A 19,932-nucleotide genomic window follows, 5' to 3' on the forward strand; every position below is an offset into this window, starting at 1 on the left:
CAAGGTGTACCAATTTCAGTAAGAAACAGTTCAAATATGCAGGCACTATAAGCCTTTAACCAGAAATTCCCAGCTCAGAAGGGTAGAGTCCGGCCTCTCCTCCCACAAGAGTGCAGACCACGAACCTTCTTAATGTAAAATAACTGGCCTGAAGCCCAAGTGCTTAAACCAGAACTAATACACTTTTAGAATAACAGACACTGAGCCCTCAATCAGCAGTTCCCAACTTAGAAGGATGTAAGCCACCTGTCTTGCCACCACAGTGCAGGCCACAGACCTTCCTAATGTAAAACAACTGGTCTGAAGCCCAAGTGCTTAATCCAAAAGACTTAGAATGATAGCTACACTTTAATCAAGTTACTACCAAGCAGTAATAAATACAATTGAATACTTTAAATAATGCCTGGATTAGTGCTCAAGTTATACAAACAAAGCTAGATTCAGCAGGCCTGGATCTAGTCTATGCTACAGCAAACAAGGTGATAGAAGCAGTTCCTCCTTCCTGGGTGGGGAAGGTTTTTTTTATTCAAGGATGTTCCTAGTGCTAAAGAAAGAAAATACACAGAGTCAGTTCTGGATCTTTATTTTTTAAGCATGTTTGTGATATGCCCACATTCAGAATGATGTCACTTCACAACCTGTTATCTATTCTTCGTCTTTCAAGTTTCCTGGTAGCACTAGAATTAAAAGATGCTTATAATCACATTCTGTTCATCCAGACTTTTATTAAGGTTGTGTGAGTCTGTATCACATGACCATTTATCTTCCTTACCCTTTGGACTATCCACTGCAACAAGAGTGTTTACAAAGTGTTTAGTTATATCTCATTGTAGGCTACAGGTTATCCACATTTTTCCATATTTAGACTCCTTGCAGAGTCTTTTTCAAAGTGACAGGAATCTCTCTTTCTGTCTTAGGTGAGTGATCTCTTACACAAGCTGAGATTCCAAGAGAACTTTAATGTCTCCCTCACAAAATTATGTTTTTGGGGTGTCATTTAGACTCATCAGTTCAAAGAGCTTTTCTTCCACAGGGGAAAAAAAACAGATAATTATTATGATCTATTTTTAAGGTTTTCCAGTCAGACTTCAGTCACTGCAAAAAGAATACCTCAGGATTTGGGGTCTCAAGGAATCAATGATTCTCATGATACCACTAGCAAGACTCCATATGAGAAAGATACAGAGGTATCTGATTTCTCTTTGATCCCAGCACCCACGCCCTTTATCTTTTCAAATCCAAGTGCTGTGTTTGTCAGAAGGGAAATCCTTTGGTGCAGACAATATATATCCTTAAATCCAGGTCTCCCCTTTTCCCCCTCTGCTCCAAAATAGTCAGTTATCTCAGACACTTCAGACTTCTTTGGTCCCTGGGACCTCTTCAAGTGGTTACAAACAATACCACAGCCACATGGTACATCAACTAGCAAGAAGGAACCAGGTTCTACCCCCTTTGTAATGTAGCCATGTTAGCTTGGGATATAGCTTCACAGCACACTCTCACTCTACAGGCATCTTACATTCCATCAGAGCAAAACTGTGTGGCAGAAAAGCTGAGCAGGACCAGGGCAGACCCACATGAATAGAAACTAGATCAGGAGGTCCTCCAAGATTTGATCCAGCTGTGGGGATTACCTCAGGTAGACCTCTTTGCCTCCTCTCTGAACAATCAACTAGCACAATTCTGTTTCAGGACTGCACACAAGAAGGTCTGGAAGAACGATGCCTTTTATTTTCCTTGGACAGGAATGTTCCTGTATTCCTTTCCACCCTCTCCCCTAATTTCCAGGGTACTTATGAAGATTCAGAAGGAATCCCACTAAAACAATATGGCCCAGGCAGTTGTGGCTCTCCCTTCTTTTGGAAATGGCCAAGGGCAAATACCACAAGCTTCCTCACAGATTGGATCTACTCACTCAAGAACAGTGGTATTTATGCACCCCAACATCAATCATCTTCAATTAACTGCCTGAGTGATAGGGTCTTAATTCCTTTTAGTCACCTGTTCACTGAGAATGTGGAGGAGGTACTAATGCAGGGAAGAAAGAGTTTTACTAGAAAATCATATAGTAGCAAATAGAAAAGGTTTTCTAGTTGGTGCCAACAACATAACCAGCACCCATTCAGAGCTAGTTGTTCTCTGGTCTTACAATATTTGTGTGAGTTACAATCTTATGGCCTTTCTTATTCCTCTGTCAAGGTTCATTTACTAGCTATTTCAGCATGTCTGCAATGGATCCTCCTATTTCAATGCAATCTGATGTCAAAAAATGTTCTTGAAAAGGGTTTTGCGTAAGAAGCCCCCAAGAATACTGGTGACCCCTACTTGGGATACTAATTTTGTGTTACAGAAGCTAACACTTGCTTCATTTGACCCAGCTAATCTGGCTGACTTGAACTTGGTGGAAAACAGTTTTACTGATTCTGACCTCTGCAAGAAGGGTATCTGAGTTGCAAGCTCTTATGGTGAGTCAACCCTATCTCATTTTTCATAGGGACAGGGATTCTTTGAGAACTAATCCTTCTTTTATGCCTAAAGTGGTATCCAAGTTTAGTTTAAGCCAAACTATCCATCTCCCCGTTTTATTTCCTGAACCTAAAAATGAGGGAAAAAGCATACCATACTTTGGATGTCCATAGACAACTCAGGTACTATCTTGACAGAGCTAAATCTTTCATATCTTCAGATAAATTATTCATTTCTTGTGAAGGTAAGAAGAGACAACCTGTGTCAAAACAGACTAGTTCCAAATGGTTGTCTAAGGCTGATACATTTTGTTATACTCACCATAACAAAACTATTCTAGGCAGGGTTGTTTTGAAACATTAATCTTAATAGAAAATATGCCATTTCATTAGCCCTTCTAAATCTAATCTAAGGATCCTTTATTGTCTTTTTAATACTCACACATTTTTGCACCATGGGGGTCGCATAGCAAATTTTCTCCATAATTTCCTCATGCCATGCTTTCTTGTTTTGCTTTATATCCTCTACCCTAATTCACCAATGTATTATGCTTTTACTATACTCTTTAACCTCTTTATTTTTGTATAATTTTCTTTTTTCTCCTATGTTCTCTACCATCCAAAATTCTTTGTATTTCTCCCATATCATCTTTCCTACTATATTTTCATCCCTTTCTCCCATCCAGTATAAATGAGTTGATGTTAAATGTACAAAGACTCATTAAACCATTCTCTTATATTATTTTTTTACAATATTATACCTTTCTTTTCATGGTATTTAATGCTGAATCCTAAATAACAATGCCTATTCATTCCTTTTTCAGACAGCTTGAAACTGTGTCTACCATTCCTATATACCCTAGTATGTCAACTCCCACTCTGCTAGGGCCATAGCTTCATCTATGGCTTTTGGGAGAGGGTTCAAGTCTAGAAGTATTTTAAAAGCTGCTATTTGGTCCTGTGCACCTACTTTTACAAAGTACTTTAAGCTTGATTCCTTCTCTTGGTCCAGATCAAGCTTCACTAGGATGATTTCCTAGAGGCTGCTGGACCCTTATCCTTCTACTTCTCAAATGTACTTGGTAAGGTAATCTAACCATATAGCTAAGGCTACTATAGCAGTGATCAACATGATGAACTTAGTAAAGTTATTTAAGATGAACTTATCATAACAGTAGTTGCTCGAATGATCATTGCTGCAGTAGCAACTTCCTCCCTCCATTCTCTTTGTTTTTTGATGCATTTTTTATGCTAGGTTGTAGACATTTACTTTGTAGTTGTTCCTATCACTGTCTTTTCAGTACTCAGCTTCCTTCTGTCTGCTGGCAAGAAAGCTCTTCTCACCTAAACTTGTTGTTTAGTCAACTCAGCTCAAGCAGGCTGAAACTTTGGGTGCACTGAAGGTCCCCTGAAGCTTTAGAAGCTGGCTGGCTGTTATATTCTTGGCAGAATATAACCCATAGAGCTAAAGCTACTGCAACAGTGATCATTCAAACATCTACTGTTATGGTAAGTTCAGCTACACAACTATACTTTTCAGTAGCCATCAACTTCACGTTGAGAAGAAAAAACAAAAGAGAGAAACAAGTGGAGGCAGAAGAACACAGTTGGTCACTTTATTGCAAACCAGCAGTTTAGCACTTTTGTCTTTAATGCAAGACTTTTTCAGAACTGCCAACATTAAAGAACACACACTTAAATACTTAAAGGACCTCTAGTCATGTGATTCTGTCCACCAATAGAAACATTTTTCTTAATTAATTTAATAAAAAAAATCCAAAATATCAAAAATAAGCCAACACGAGATACAATCCTATTTTAAAAGTACTAAATATAAACATATATATATATTTATTTATAAATAAATAAAAACAATTATAGTAAATATAACGTATAAAAATACATACAAAACTTTTGTTTAAAGCAAGTACTTTCTACCTATTCTAAAATACAGTAGACAAAGTATGATGTACAAAAAACAATAACCATACTACAAGTAAATAGAATTGCCCTATTACCTAAACTAAAATAAAAAATAAGTAAAGGGCCCACACCTAAAGGTAAAAAAATTAAAAGTTTAGGGAAAACAAAAATTAACCCTCAAGGCTTTTAAGTTTTAATACTGGCAGTATGGAGCATGAGTCATTCAGTCCTGGTGGCTCCATAGCATTAAGTCTAATAATCCAAATAAGCTTTCTTTAATTCAAGTGCTCATCCAAAAAAAATCCCCTAAGGTCTTTCATAGTCCAAAACTACTAAATAAAACTTGCGGTCCGGGGCCAATGATATATGCCTATAGAATGTATTAGATTTTTTAGCCTTCTCAACATCACTTACATCTTTGTAAATTCTATCTTTACGCTTACGGGAAATCTTCCCTATATTGCATGCATTACATGAGTCACATAATACCACATAAACAATCCAATTTGATTCACAATTAAAATGTCTTCTAATCTAAAACTTCCTATTGTGGATAAAAAAGACTCACAAACTAGAACATGTCAATACTGCTTGCAATGACCACACTCAAACATCCCCTTAGGTCTATTTTTAGCTAAATTAGATGAATTTCTTTCCAATAATTGTTTAAAACATTTATTTTTTTGGAACACTATCTTTGGTGAATTCCCTAGACATTTATTCAACTCATTTGAAAATGTAATAACCACCCAATTGTTTTTAATTACGTCAATTGTATCATAAATGTTAATAGAAAAAGTTAATAGAAAAATATGTTAATAGAAAAAGTTAAAAGTAAGGGTATATCAAAATGACCCACCGTATCTTCCTTACTCACTAAGTTATTACTGACCATCTGTCTATAACCATTTGGCCGTGGTAATAATGGAGCAAACAGTCCCCTGGCCCTCTTATCACACACTTCTTCTCTCACTTTCATCAGCATTTTTAATGGTAGCTCCACTTCTGGAACATTTCCAAAGGTTTGTCAGTCTCCCTCCAAAATATTACATCATTTGTTGTCATCCGAGCAAGCCTCGCTAGCTGTCCTTTAACAACAGCCTTCTTTTGGAATGCTGGATGCCAAATATTGAAGTGAATATATGATTTTGAGAAAGTGCTTTTACTATAGATGTTAGATAAAAAGCATTCATTCTCATAATCCTTAACAAGTTCAATATCCAAAAACACTACACTTTCCTTTTTGACTGTATGGCTAAACCTCAAAAAAGAGGCACTTGCATTAATAAATAGAGGTCTGTTAGCCTATCCAAAGATTCATCCCAAATGAGGAAAATGTCATCCAAAAATCTTGTATAAAAGCTCCAGCAGGAGCTAAAAGGGCTATTGAAAACATATTTTGTCTCCCAGCAGGGCATAATGAGATTTGAGAAACTGAGGGCATATGCTACTCCCATCACTACCCCAGTCAGTTGCTTAAACAGCTGTCCATGCAAATATAAAAACTTATTGGTTAGTACCATTTCTATTAATGTCATAGTTGCATTCACCTTATCAGAATCAAGCAAACCAATGTCAAATAATATTTCTTCCAAAGACTCTAATCCTTCCTTATGGGGAATAACAGAATATAGGTTCTGGACATCAATAGTAACCAACAAACAGTCCCTAGAAAACTTAACTTAAGCCAATCTAGCCAAAAGGTCCCATGAGTCTTTACAAATCTGCACCATTTTTCCTACTGAAGGTTTTAAAATACCATCCAAATATTTGGCTATATAAAACATTTTACTTCTGCTGGCATCTGCAATTGGTCTCATTGGTGGATTACAGAGACTTTTATGTATTTTTGGAATTCCAAAAATGCCAGCTACCACAGGGCTTTTATTACTCAAATATTCGTATACACCTGCTGTTACCTGCCTTGCGTAAGCGTATCATATAGACTTACGTCTTTTCTGTCATAGGCCATGTTAAGATAATTTTTAGATATCTCCCTGTAAGTAAATAAAAAAGAAAAACAACTGACAAAACCAAAAGCCACAACCAGAAACAGCATTTAGTTCCAACACACCAAGTGACCGCTTTCATCAAAAAGACTTCATCAGACGTTTTAAATGCAACATGTGACCATCTAAATACACTCTGCATAAATCACACAACACAATTAATAAAACAATGATGAACACTTGATACAAAAACATTGATGATAATTAATAATAATATCCAGTGTAAAAATTATTACAATTAAAAATTTATACCAATAAAAATACAACATACAAAACTATTGTTGAAACATGTAAGATGTATAAATTATCTTAAATATGCTCTCATCTTAAGTAAACTATTAACACTAATTACTTCATTTAAGCCAGGTGGTACTGTGGCATTAAGAACAATTTGCCACCATAACTCCCTTTCTTCCAGCTTAATAGACCAAGGGCCACCCCTTGGATGTTGCTCCACCTGTTCTAAAACACAAAACCCAAAAGTGTGATTTTCATTAGCTATAATATGCCTCCAGAGTACATTAGTAAATTTAGACTTCCTTATGTCATAGGAATGTTCATAAAATCGTTGTCTAAATTTGCGCTCTGTTTTTCCCACATAAAAGCCCTTGCCTACATACCTTACACATAGCAATATGTATCACCCCCTTGATTTGACAATTAAAATTGCCCCTAACCCTAATTTTGGCATTGCTAACCATCAATTAACTCATCAATTTCAAGAATCAGATGACAAATGGAACATGTCCCACATTTGGTCATTCTACCTATACAACCCATCAGCCATCCCATCAAAACAATTTTCAAAGATTTACCACATTTGTAAACAAATTTAGGGTATGGGCCAAGTTTCTCCATAACCCGCCCATGTCCAACCAACAATTGACAATTTTTAGTGATGATAGAAGCTATCAGGTCACTATCAGCATTAAAGGTGGAAACAAAATGTGAACAGACCATACCGGTCGGGTTTACCAGTTGGTGATCCAAGGTATTAGTTACGGATTCTATTGAATATCCAGAAAAACAACAAGAAGTACCTGGTTCAACTGACAAGTGAGATTGGGAATTGAGAATGACATAAAAGAGGGACAAATTTCCCAGATTGCCTTTTCATGATAACTTCATTGTAAATATTCATGACTTAACTATTGGGAAAGCCATGTTATAAAAACATGCTACACAAAATATTGCATTCATCAAGGAAATCATCCCAATTGGAAGCCATCCTAGCTGCCCTAACCATCTGTCCTTGATGGCAGCCCATTTTTGATGGTAGGGATGATTACTAGTAAAGTGTAATAAACAATTAGAATAGGTTGGCTTCCTATATATCCTTGAAGAGAGGACATGTAAAGTGGGATTATTTAAGGAAAACGTCCAAATTGTTAATAGAGTCACCACTAATATTGTGTGTGAACGTCAAAAATGCAGTAGAATTGTTGATGAAGGACATAAACTCATCAACCATCTCAACTCATCCAACCCATACCAAAAATAAGTAATCCAGGTATCTAATATATAAATGTATGTAGTGAAAAAAAGGAAAATCAAACATGAAATGTTGTTCCCATGCTGCCATCACAATATTAGCAAATAAAGGACCACAAGGGACACCCGTGGCAACACCTGAAACCTGTTTGAAAAATTGACCCTGGAATAATATGTAGTTTGTAACTAACACCAACTCCATAAGGGTGGTTAAGGTATTGGTCAAGGACTGCTCCAACTTAAAATTGAAAGATAAATAATCCTCAAATCACTGAAGACCAATAGCATGGGGGATACAACTAAAAAGATCCTTAACATCAATGGTTACAAAAACAGAATCTAAACTTAAATCAATCATGTTACACCTTGTTAAAAAAATCCCATGAGTTCTTACATATGGTTTCAACATAAAATCAATAAATTGTGCAATACCATAAGTTTTGTAATTACCAGAATCTACAATAGGTCTAAGGGGTGGGTTGTGTACATCCTTGTGTATTTTAGGGAGACAAAAATAAGTGGGTATGAGGGGTGTTTCATTCAACATATAACTATCATGGTCAGGTGTGATTTCCCCTTGCATAAGCATATCATGTAGAATAACATAAACATAGTTATATGCAATATTGAGCTTGTTACATGAAGATTCCACATAATCATCACCACATAAAATACACAAGACTTTTTGTTCATAATCAAGTTGATCCATGATTACCAACCCACCCCTTTTATCAGGCTGCTTAGCACGCAAGATGGGAGTTGTAATAATTTCTTTCAAAGAAGCCGATTCCATGTGATCTAAATTAAAACCACCAGGCCCAACCTGCCTGATTTTAGCCAACTGTCTTAAATCCAGTTCACAAGCTTAATAGACCAAGGGGTGGCCCTTGGTCTATTAAGCGGGAAGAAAGGGAGTTATGGTGGCAAATTTTTCTTAATGCAACAGTACCACCTGGCTTAAATTAACTAATTAATATTAGTAGTTTACTTAAGATGAAAACATATTTAAGATAATTGATATATCTTACATGTTTCAACAATAGTTTTGTATGTTGTATTTTTATTGGTATAAAATTTTTAATTGTAATAATTTTTTACACTGGATGTTATTAATTGTTGTCAGTGTTTTTGCATCAAGTGTTCATTGTTTTATTAATTGTGTCATGTGATTTATGCAGAGAGTATTTAAGTGGTCCCGTGTTGCATTTAAAATGTCTGATGAAGTCTTTTTGACTAAATTTCCCTGTAAGTATCTGAAAAAAGCAAGTCATACATTCTATTTATATAGTCATTGACATCCATGAAACAAATTCCACCACCTTTCTTGGGCTTCATCACCCTAATACTTTTATCAGAGCACAATTCAGCAAACAAACATTCTTCAGCCTGGCTGAGATTAGAAATATTATTGGTCCCTTTAAGCAATCTACGGATGTCATTTTTACATAATTTTTTCATGCAACATCAACCGGCTATTAACCGGTGGATTAAAGCAACGAGACTTCTTAAAAGCCCCATTGTCAATAATTTGCTTATTAATATCATTAGCTTCAAACCAAAGGGAGAGATATAGTTTTCTAATAAACAATTTTAGATCAGTTAAAACTTCAGCTAAGTCAGTTTTGTCAGCCGGCACAAAACTCAGGCCCCTACTCAATAAATCAGCATGTTTTGTAGAAAATCATTTAGTAGAATAATTATAAATTGTGAAATCATTGGTAGAACTTTGAATAAGTACTGGCCCTTTATTATTTATTTATTTACATTTGTTAACTGGGAGTGTTCGACTGGACGTAGGTCCATTTTCAGCGGAGGCCCAGGGAGAAAAGCTCCACAGTTAAAATAAACAGACAGTAGTTACATTGGATTACATAGCGATTAACAATTTAACATAGCAATTACTTACGATATATTTACAGATGAAGAACATAGTACATCAGTAGACAACTAGAATTTTTATCTGTGAAGTACATAACAGACATTAACAAATGTTACAATAAGAAGTTCCTGCTGTATAATAACTACTAGGCTTATGAGAATCTGAGCTTGCTATAATCAAGGTAGTTAGTGGAGTGGAAAGAAAGGTAGTGGTTGGATGGGGTGGGTGATATTAGAGTGGGAGTTGCAAGGGCATAGCCAGCATGTTTTTAGGTGCACTTTTAGTAAAGTTTTGAAGTGGGAGCATGATGGTATGGAGGTAATTGTGGGTGGGAGGGAGTTCCATAATTTGGCTATGGTGCAAGAGAATAGTGCTTCACCAGCAGAGTTATTGGCTTTAGTGATCTGCAAGTTAATTTTGTTGCTGGATCTTAGTGGTCTGGTGGTGCGATAGGGTTGGAGTAGATTCTGGAGGGATGGGACATTTAGTGGATGGTTTACTAGTTTGTGGGCAAGTGAGAGTTGATACCATTGAAGGAGGTGAGGGAGTTCAAGCCAGCCCAGTTCAGCAAGTGAGAGACAGTGGTGACTACGGTAGGATGCCCATGTGGCGAATTTGGTGATTTTGTTGTAGCAGGTCTCTAGCTTGTTTAGATCGCATTGCTTTAGGTTGGTATATATTGGAGAGGCATAAAGTAGGGTGGAGATAAGGTGGGAATTTGCTACTGACATCTTTGCTGCTTTGGTGAGAAGTTGCTTATTTCTGTATAACGCTCCTAGTTTTTTGTGGACTTTTTTATAGTCATGGATATGTGAATGTCAAATTTTAGTTTATTGTCTATTTTCACTCCTAGCAATTTGGTGTGTTCAGTTAGGTATATAGTGGTGTTGTCTTCTGCTGTAATGTTAAAGTGAGAGTTGTTTTGAGTATGTTTGGTGGGTTGGAAGATGAGTAGTTTATTTTGTTTGGGTTGAGTATTAATTGGGCATAGAGTATTTTATGGTCATGGATATGTGAATGTCAAATATTAGTTTATTGTCTATTTCCACTCCTAGCAATTTGGTGTCTTCAGTTGGGTATATAGTGGTGTTGTCTTTTGCTGTGATGATAAAGTGAGAGTTGTTTTGAGTATGTTTGGTGGGTTGGAAGATGAGTAGTTTAGTTTTGTTTGGGTTGAGTATTAATTGGGCATCGGATAACCAAGTTTCAACAGAGGAAAAGGTTTCCTGTGTGACTTTTTGCAGTTTGGTAGGGACTGGGCTGAGAAGATGATGACTGAGTCATCTGTGTATTGTATGAGTGTGCCATGTTTGGTGGCAGAGGCTAGATTATTGGTGAAAACAGAGAAGAGTAGGGGTCCAAGGACGGATCCTTGGGGAACCCCTGTGGAGACAGGTAGTTGGGGAGATATGTCATTCTGCCATACAACGGATTGTTGGCGGTCAGACAGGTAACTCTGAAACCAGTTGGTGACTGACTGAGAGAAGGATAGGTTATTGAGGACAGAGATAGGTTGTTTGTGTGGGACCTTGTCAAATGCTTTATATAGGTCTAGGAAAGTAGCAGAGGAGAGATAGCCATTGTTTTTATGCTGAAGGATAGTGTTAGTAAGGAGAATAAGGCAGTGGTTGTGCTATGGTTTGGTAGGAAAATACGCTGAGTATCGAAAAGGAGGTTGTTAGTAAGGAGGTAGTCTGAGACCTGAGAGTGTATGCATCTCTCTAGTATTTTGGAGAGTGGAGAGAGAATAGCTATGGGGTGGTAATTGGTTAGTTCTGTGGAAGGTCCGCCTTTGTGGAGGAGAATTATATGTGATGCTTTCCTCAGTGTGGGAACGCAACTTTCTGACAGAGATCGGTTAATCAAGATGGATTCTGGGTAGGCCAGAGCATCAGCTGCGATTTGTAGGTATTCACTTGGGAGGCTGTCTGCTTCTAATTTCATGGGCTTAAGTTTAGTTAAGAGTTTTTTTATGTTGGAGGTAGGTACAGGAGAAAAAGAGAAGGCAGTGGGGAGATTACTAGTTGAAGGTGTGGGTTGGAGGGGAGGGGGGTTGTTTAGCTAGTGATAGTATGGTTTGTGTGAAATGTGTGTTGAATGAGGTAGCAATATTTTCTGAGGAGTGAGGGATGTTAGGAGGTGGGGTACTGACTTTACCTGGGTGGATGATGGAGTTTATGGAGGACCAGAATTGTTTGGGGCTGTGTTGGGAGGAGTCTAGGGCAGACTGATAGTATTGGAATTTGTCCTGTTTTATTAGCTTTTTGACTCTATTGCGTAGTTCTAGGAATTTCTGAATAGTTGAGAGGGGTTTGGTTTTGCACCAGTGCTCCCAGGCTTTATCCCTGTTTTTTATTTCTGACTTAGTGGTTTTCTGTAGTCATGAGGAGGGCTGTGCTTTGGTTCTGGAAAGTCTTATGGGGGCATGGTAATTAAGGATGCTCAGGAAGGTAGTATTAAAAAATTCAACTGCGTCATCAAGACTGAGGTACTTTAGAGGATGCTAGTTAGGATGGCCCTAGTTCACAATTCACACTTTTACTTATACCCCAAAATATATCATTGGCATTATAAGAACAACACTCAATAAAATTAAAAGAATAAACAACATCATAAGAATCATAAATAAATCTAGCATCCTTGACCACATCACCACAAACATTTGAATTAACTGTTAAACTTGGCTCACTGTTTGAGCTTAATGATTGTTTGTCCACATTAAAATCAAATAAAGGTTCAGCCATTCCACTTGCCTCATGATGTGCATTGGTTAAGTTCGTATTTAACTCAGCAAAATTTAAAATATGAAATTCAGCATCATTTACATATGCAGCATTCAAACTAATGTCCAAAATAGCTGGTCTTTCACTCAGACAAGGTGATGGAATAATAGTCAAGTCTACCATTTCACCACAAAGGGAGGAACTTGCAAAAAAATGACTTACATATTCATTTTCCTCACAGTGTGAGTTAATTAACCAGTCCAGCCTGTTACTCCATTTCATATTTGAACTTACCACTGTTTGCAATGACTTTTCCGCTTTACTCCAGCCCTTCCTTTTCCCCTCAAGTTTTTTGCCACAAATTAAAATGGTAGCTTGACTTTGGATGAGCCCGCAACTGCTCATAGTTGGAATAATGACTATCCAAACTTCTTTTATTAGCTTTTGAGTTATTTTCTAAGATTCTCTCAGACCTCCTAACTTACACTTCCTCATCTTCACCGGCAGCCATTATGAGTATATCCTCTCTAATGGGAGGATTTATTATGTCACCCTGTTCATCAAACCATTACTGTGGCTCCTTCAATCATTCATTTGGCTGTGCAGCAGAGTCTGGATAGGCACGCCCTCTAGAGTACGCCTCTAGATCTCTTTTTAGTTTTTTAATTTTGCGATCCAATATATTCTTACAGATGTCATCAATCTTTTAAAATATATTTGTGTAGTTAGTAAAATAATGATCAAACAGCCAATCTTTAGATAGGCTGCTATTTAGGAGGTTGATATCCTGGGATAGCTTGTCTAACAAAACGTCATTATTCTGGATAATCAGTGCTACAATATCTGAGCCAGCTTTGTTAAATATATCAATTAGTGGCTTGTGAAAGTCGTACCCTTTTTTACACTTTTGGGAACTACCACAAATGCAGCCCTGTAGAAACTAGCCCCTTCTTCAGACTCTCTTTTAAGTATGAGTTCTCAAGCTGCAATTTTTTGAAAGAAAGCAGCTTTTGCTCAAACAATGCCAACTGCTCCCCAAAGGAATGGTCACCATTAATATCAGAGGACATAAATGGCTCACCTTCATTATCTGTAGGTAGTTCAAATGAATTGTCCTTCCACGATTGAAAATCAGCCAATTCATAGTTCCTATAAACAGAGTTGTACTGCACACCAGACCTCTGAGTCAAAGGTAAATTAAAAGACTCAGAACTGCAGTCATTTTGAGAGTTTCTTATGTGCATATTAGGACCATTACGCCCTAAGGTGTATTGGCTCATCTGTTCCAGCAGTAACATTAAATTCCCAATACCAGATAAAATCTGTGATGCGAGATCAGGACCAACCATGTCAGAACCTCCACCAGTAGCCTTAACTACAAGAAACCACCCACAGCAAAACTGAGAAACAATAGGTGGAGGCAGAAGAATACAGTTAAAGTCATTGCTGTTTTTTTATGTTTTGATGGACAGCTGTTTAAGCAAATGAGTGGGGTAGTGATGGAGGCAGTATGTGCCCCCAGTTTCACAAATCTCATTATGGCCTGCTGGGAGAAGAAATCTGTTTTCAATTGCCCTTTTAGCTCCTGCTGGAGCTTTTTATACAAGATTTTTGGATAATATCTTCCTCATTTGGGATGACTCTTTGGATAGGCTAACAGACTTCTTAAAATTTATTCATGCAAGTACATCCTTTTTGAGGTTTACCCATACATTCAACAAGGAAACTATAGTGTTTTTGGATATTGAACTTGTTAAGGATTACAAAAATGAATGCTTTTTATCTAACATCTATAGGAAAAGTACTTTCTCAAACTCATATCTTCACTTCAATAGTTGGCATCCAACATTCCAAAAGAAGGCTGTTGTTAAAGGGCAGCTAGTGAGGCTTGCTCAGATGATAACTGATGATTTCTATTTCAGATGGAGATTGACAAACTTTTGGAAATGTTCCAGAAGTGGGACTATCCATTAAAAATCCTGGTGAAAGTGAGAGAGGAAGTGTGTGATAAGAGGGCTAGGGGACTTTCTGCTCCATTATTACCATGGCCTAATGGTTGTTGTCGACAGATGGTCAGTAATAACGTAATGAATAAGGAAGCTACAGTGGGTCATTTTGATAAACCTTTAATTTTAACTTTTTCGATTAACATTTATGATATAATCGATGTAATTAAAAACAATTGGGTGGTTATTACATTTTTGAAAGAGTTGAATAAATGTCTAGAAAATTCACCAAAGATAGTGTTCTGAAAAAATAAATGTTTTAAGCAATTATTGGAAAGAAAGTCATCTAATTTGGCTGAAAATAGACCTAATGGGATGTTTAAGTGTGGTCATTGCAAACTATGTCGACATGTTCTAGTTTGTGAGTCTTTTTTTATCAACAATAGGACGTTTTTGATTAGAAGATATTTTAATTGTCAATCAAGTTGGGTTTTTATGTGGCATTATGTGACTCATATAATTCATTCTATTTAGGGCAGACTTCCGTAAGCTTAAAGATAGAATTTATAAACATGTAAGTGAGGTTGTGAAGGCTAAAAAATCTAATGCATTATATAGGCATATATCATTGGCCCCAGACCACAAGTTTCATTGGGCACTGCTGCCTACTTCCAAGGATGAAAAGCTTTATTCCAAATGGGATACTTCCTTCTGAGAAAGGTGATAGGGTGCTGGACAGGTTTGGGATGAAAGCTTGTATATCAATACCTTAGAAAATAGAGTTAATAATTGCATTGCTGAATCAAAATTCAGTTGTAGAATAAATGTACTCTATGATAACTAAGCTGTTCTAATATTCTAAGGCAAAGGATGAAGGGAAGAAAATGGAAAAGTAAGACTGCTTGCACTTAAATGTTCCTATGATTCTGCAGATGCAATGGCCAGAGTAGCAGTGATATGGAATTTGAAGATGTGCTTGTGTAAAATCAGCGAGGGTACTACAAATTGTGAAATTACAGGTTCTTGGATGGTCCCATAGGAGGCAGCCTATTGTTTGGCATTAAAACTACTAATATGATTGAAAGCTATGTGACAAAGCTAAAATCTCGGAGTCCTCACAGAAATCTTCTTGTTCAGCAGTGTCACTCATCGACAACTTCACAAAAAATGACAACCTGTCTGGCAACCTTGTCCCAACAAACATTCTAGATAAAAATGGTCTTCTAGTCAGCTTAATGGCTATTATATGTTAAACATCTTGTACAATTACAGCTTAATGCATGCCAGTTCCTGAACAGTCACTTTGTACTAATACCTATTTTTTTATTTTACATTTTTAAAATGATCACATTCTTTAAGCCTGCCTATGTTGGTTACACTTGGTTGTTACTATTATTTTGTTAAGCCTAGCAGGGTATATACTATACCCAAAAATACATAGGTGCTTTGCAGGTATTGCTGTGGGTTCTGTTTTATTTTATCTTTGTTTATTTGTTTGTAAAGGAAACCCATATTTCTTTAGAAAGAACCATTTATGGTTTTTATTTGAGGTAATATATATTTTGAAACATCTGTGTTTGTATCTGTCATTTGACCTCCGTCTAGTTGCATCACTGGAATTGTTCTATTAGTTCCTAATTCATACATTTAAATCAGTCAATTAAGTTGAATGTTCAAATCAGTGCAAGCAAGACACCTACCTGTAACCATTCCATAGGTCCATAGGTTCATTCTTGGCTAATGACCACTAGGGCTTTTATAAGCCTAGCCAAGCAACCCAAATGTGTCCCACAAATTATTGTATCCTGGTCATTATTATAAAGAGTCTATGTTAATTAGGACATGATTCAGTGACTGCCTCTGTCCATCAGAAACATAGGTGCCAGACCAAGGGTAACTTTCTGTTTTCCCATCCACTGGTCCAGGTTACACTTGAATAGGGCTAAGGAAGAACTCTGCTCCACATGGATGGGGAGCCTATTACAGAGAATGTGAATTCTCCGAGTTACATATCTGTCCCTCAAACATGTCCTACCTATCCTGCAAGCAAAGTTTAAATCCTTAGATCAAGTAGTTCTGATGCTGCTCATTTTGCAGATATACAAATGTTCTATCAGAGTGTGATCCAAAAATGCCTGGTATGCCAGGCATAGATCGCCTCCCAGAGGTCTGTAGGAGACAGAGTACAGAGATAGGGCCCTGAGGAGATCTTCACAGGACATTGTGCTAACACCCTGTATTCTTTTTGTTAAGAACCTATGTAGCTGTTCCAGATGTTGCATGTACCTGGTCAGGCACATGCCAAAGGGGCATTATAATCAATAATGGGCCCGAGTGGATTGAATGCATTGGCCCATAGATGCTATGCCTTTATTTATAAGTTGAGCGATATAGAATGATTTCCTTACTACCTTGAACACGTTGATTGAAGGCCAGGTTATCATCTAAATATGTTCCCAAATCCCTGACAACTAGGTTTACTCTAAGGGGTGTTCTAATCAATGACAGTTTCACAGGGTGTCTGATTTCCCAAAAGATACCATTATGCATTTCTTCGCACTGAGTTTTAAGCAGTGTCTTTGGCATCAGTCATTTGTCTGTGTTAGATCTACTTGTAGGATGGCAGTGTTTTGGAAGGATTACATGACCGCTCCCAGCCCACAATCATCTGCAAAACTAGTCAACCAGATGCCCTTGACATTGGCCATAACTTCCGAGAAGCATTCTGTGACTAGGATCTGTATTCATAAGTGACTAAAGTTATATCAGTGTGACATTGGAATTTATACTGTATATCTAGCTTACTTCACCTATACAGTGATATGTGGGGGTCTATATTACGTTATCAAATACCTGTAACATCGAACACCACAACACCGACACACATAGCCTGAACCACAAATACGTCGAATCCCCTAAACTGCGAATTTTCAAATCTTGAATCGTCATAGTCGGTCAACACCACTGCATGCTACATACTACATATCCAAACCTAATAAATAAAACACATACATACACAAACCAAACCCTACTTCTAACCCTGCACTAAACCTTACATACATTACTATCTATGCACTTACCTTAACCCGCATCCTAATCCTAAGATCCATAACTATTGCACACTTACCCTACAAACATACCCAAACAAAACAAATAATTCACACAAATACAGTTAACAAAACCCTACTTCTAACCCTACACTAAACCTTACATACATTACCTATCTATGCACTTACCTTAACCCGCACCCTAACCCTAAGGTCCATAACTATCTCACACTTACCTTACGGAGCTATAATGCAGACGGACCAACCATCACACTTTGACATTTCGTGTTTCGAGGTTTTGTACGTTCGCCATTACGGTAGTTTGCACTTTATGTGTCGATCTTCTGGTGTTCGATGTTACCGGGTTTCGATAACATAATATACACCCGATATGTGAAATATAGATTGTGTGTGTGAGTGTGTGTGTGTGTGTGTGTGTGTGTGTGTGTGTGTGTGTGTGTGTGTGTGTGTGTGTGTGTGTGTGTGTGTGTGTGTGTGCATCTGTGCATCTATCTATCTATATGCACAGAGTGTCCATGTTTTCAACAGACCCATATATATATATATATATATATATATATATATATATATATATATATGGATCTACCTGACAACACCGACAATGAAATCAGACACACCACATAACCGAACGTTCACAAACACGAAACCTCACATGCCCGACACACCATAATACCGACACAATACCGACAATAAACAAACAAAACAAATCCCCTGTCCAAAAAGCACACACACAACACAAGCACACCAAAATCCTTACAAACGCACACTAAACCTCACATACACAACTATCTACACCCTTAATCCAAACCCTAACCCTAAGGTCCTTCACTATCGCACACTTACCTAACCCACGCCCTAACCCTAACGCACTTAAACCGCCCCTAACCCAAAGACTATCACTATCGCACACTTACCTAACCCGCGCCCTAACCCTAACTCACTTAACCCACCCCTAACCCAAAGACTATCACTATCGCATACTTACCTAACCCGCGCCCTAACCCTAACTCACTTAACCCACCCGTATCCCTAGACACCGTCAATATCGCACAGTTACCTTACTCGCACCCTAACGTCCGTCACTACCGCATACTTACACAGCCTTTTCCCATGTTAGTCTTCTCAGCATCGGGGTTTTCATCCGTCGGTCTTCTCAGCGTCGGGGTTTTCATCCGTCGGTCTTCTCAGCGTCGGGGTTTTCATCCGTCGGTCTTTTCAATCTTCGATCATCTGGTGTCGGCGATCTCCTTGTCGGCATTCTCAGCTGTCGACGTTGTCAAGTGCTCCTATATATATATATATATATATATATATATATATATATATATATATATATATATATATATATATATATATATATATATATATATATATATATATATATATTATGTGTGTGTGTGTATAGGCACACAGGCAGATATATATAGATATGTATGTATATATATGTTGCATGGTGTCAAAAAAAAAGAAAATATATTGAAGATACATGGTATCAGATTTAGATTATATAATAGCAGAAGCTTCATTTTCATTTTGCTCTGTATTTTGGCCGCTTGTATGCTTCTGCTGACCAACATGTTTAAGAGGCTTCTTTGTTCCCGTACCCTTGGGTAATGGAAATTCAACACAGTACTCTTTGCTGTTCACAAGTGTGTGTAAAAACTTTCATTTTCACATTTTGCATTTCTTCCTGTGCAATCAAATTTATTTCAATGCAGAACAGGCTCAGTTAGTTTATTTTTAGCACTTCACTGAACAACATTTTCTGCAGCAAAGTTTCAGTTTTAGGCTTAAGATGAGTTAATTACAGCTGCCAATAGTTTGAAATTTCATTACATTTCTCAGAAGAAAGAAACTCTGTATTCAGTGTTTTGAACTGTGTCACACTAAAGAAGACTTGCTCATAACCCAGAAAATAATTGAGTGTAATGTACCTCCATGTCACAGGAAAGGAAACAATTTATGTATTTAATACTTTGAACCTAAAAGAGGAACAGAGAGTTAAGACTTTTGGCTTTCTCTGTGGTAGAGAGGAATGACGGCTTGACTGCAACACAGCTGACCAGGGTTCAGTTAGCTGCCCTAGCATTACAGGGACAAAGCAAAGAAGGAGAGAAGTGGGGCACGATCCACTCACTTCTCCTGGGGATGAGAGGGTTGTGTATACTTGTAGAGTACACAGGGAAGTACAATTTCACTGGTGGAGACAGAAGAAACCACCTTCCATGTTTCAAGGTTGGCACTGGGACTGTGTCTAGAAGTAAGGGCTGAGCAGCATAATCAGCTCCTTGCATGGTTCCCTTCCCCTGTTTAGTTAACTGTGGGCTCCTTATACCCTCTGCCATTATATGGCCCCTCCTACATGACCCTCACCTTCAGGATGGTGAACGAATGGCTGGAAGGGGGCTGATGATCAACAGGCACTGGA

Source organism: Protopterus annectens, chromosome 12.part0, assembly GCF_019279795.1.
Source record: "Protopterus annectens isolate FY-2018-M chromosome 12.part0, PAN1.0, whole genome shotgun sequence".
NCBI classification, from domain to species: domain Eukaryota; kingdom Metazoa; phylum Chordata; order Ceratodontiformes; family Protopteridae; genus Protopterus; species Protopterus annectens.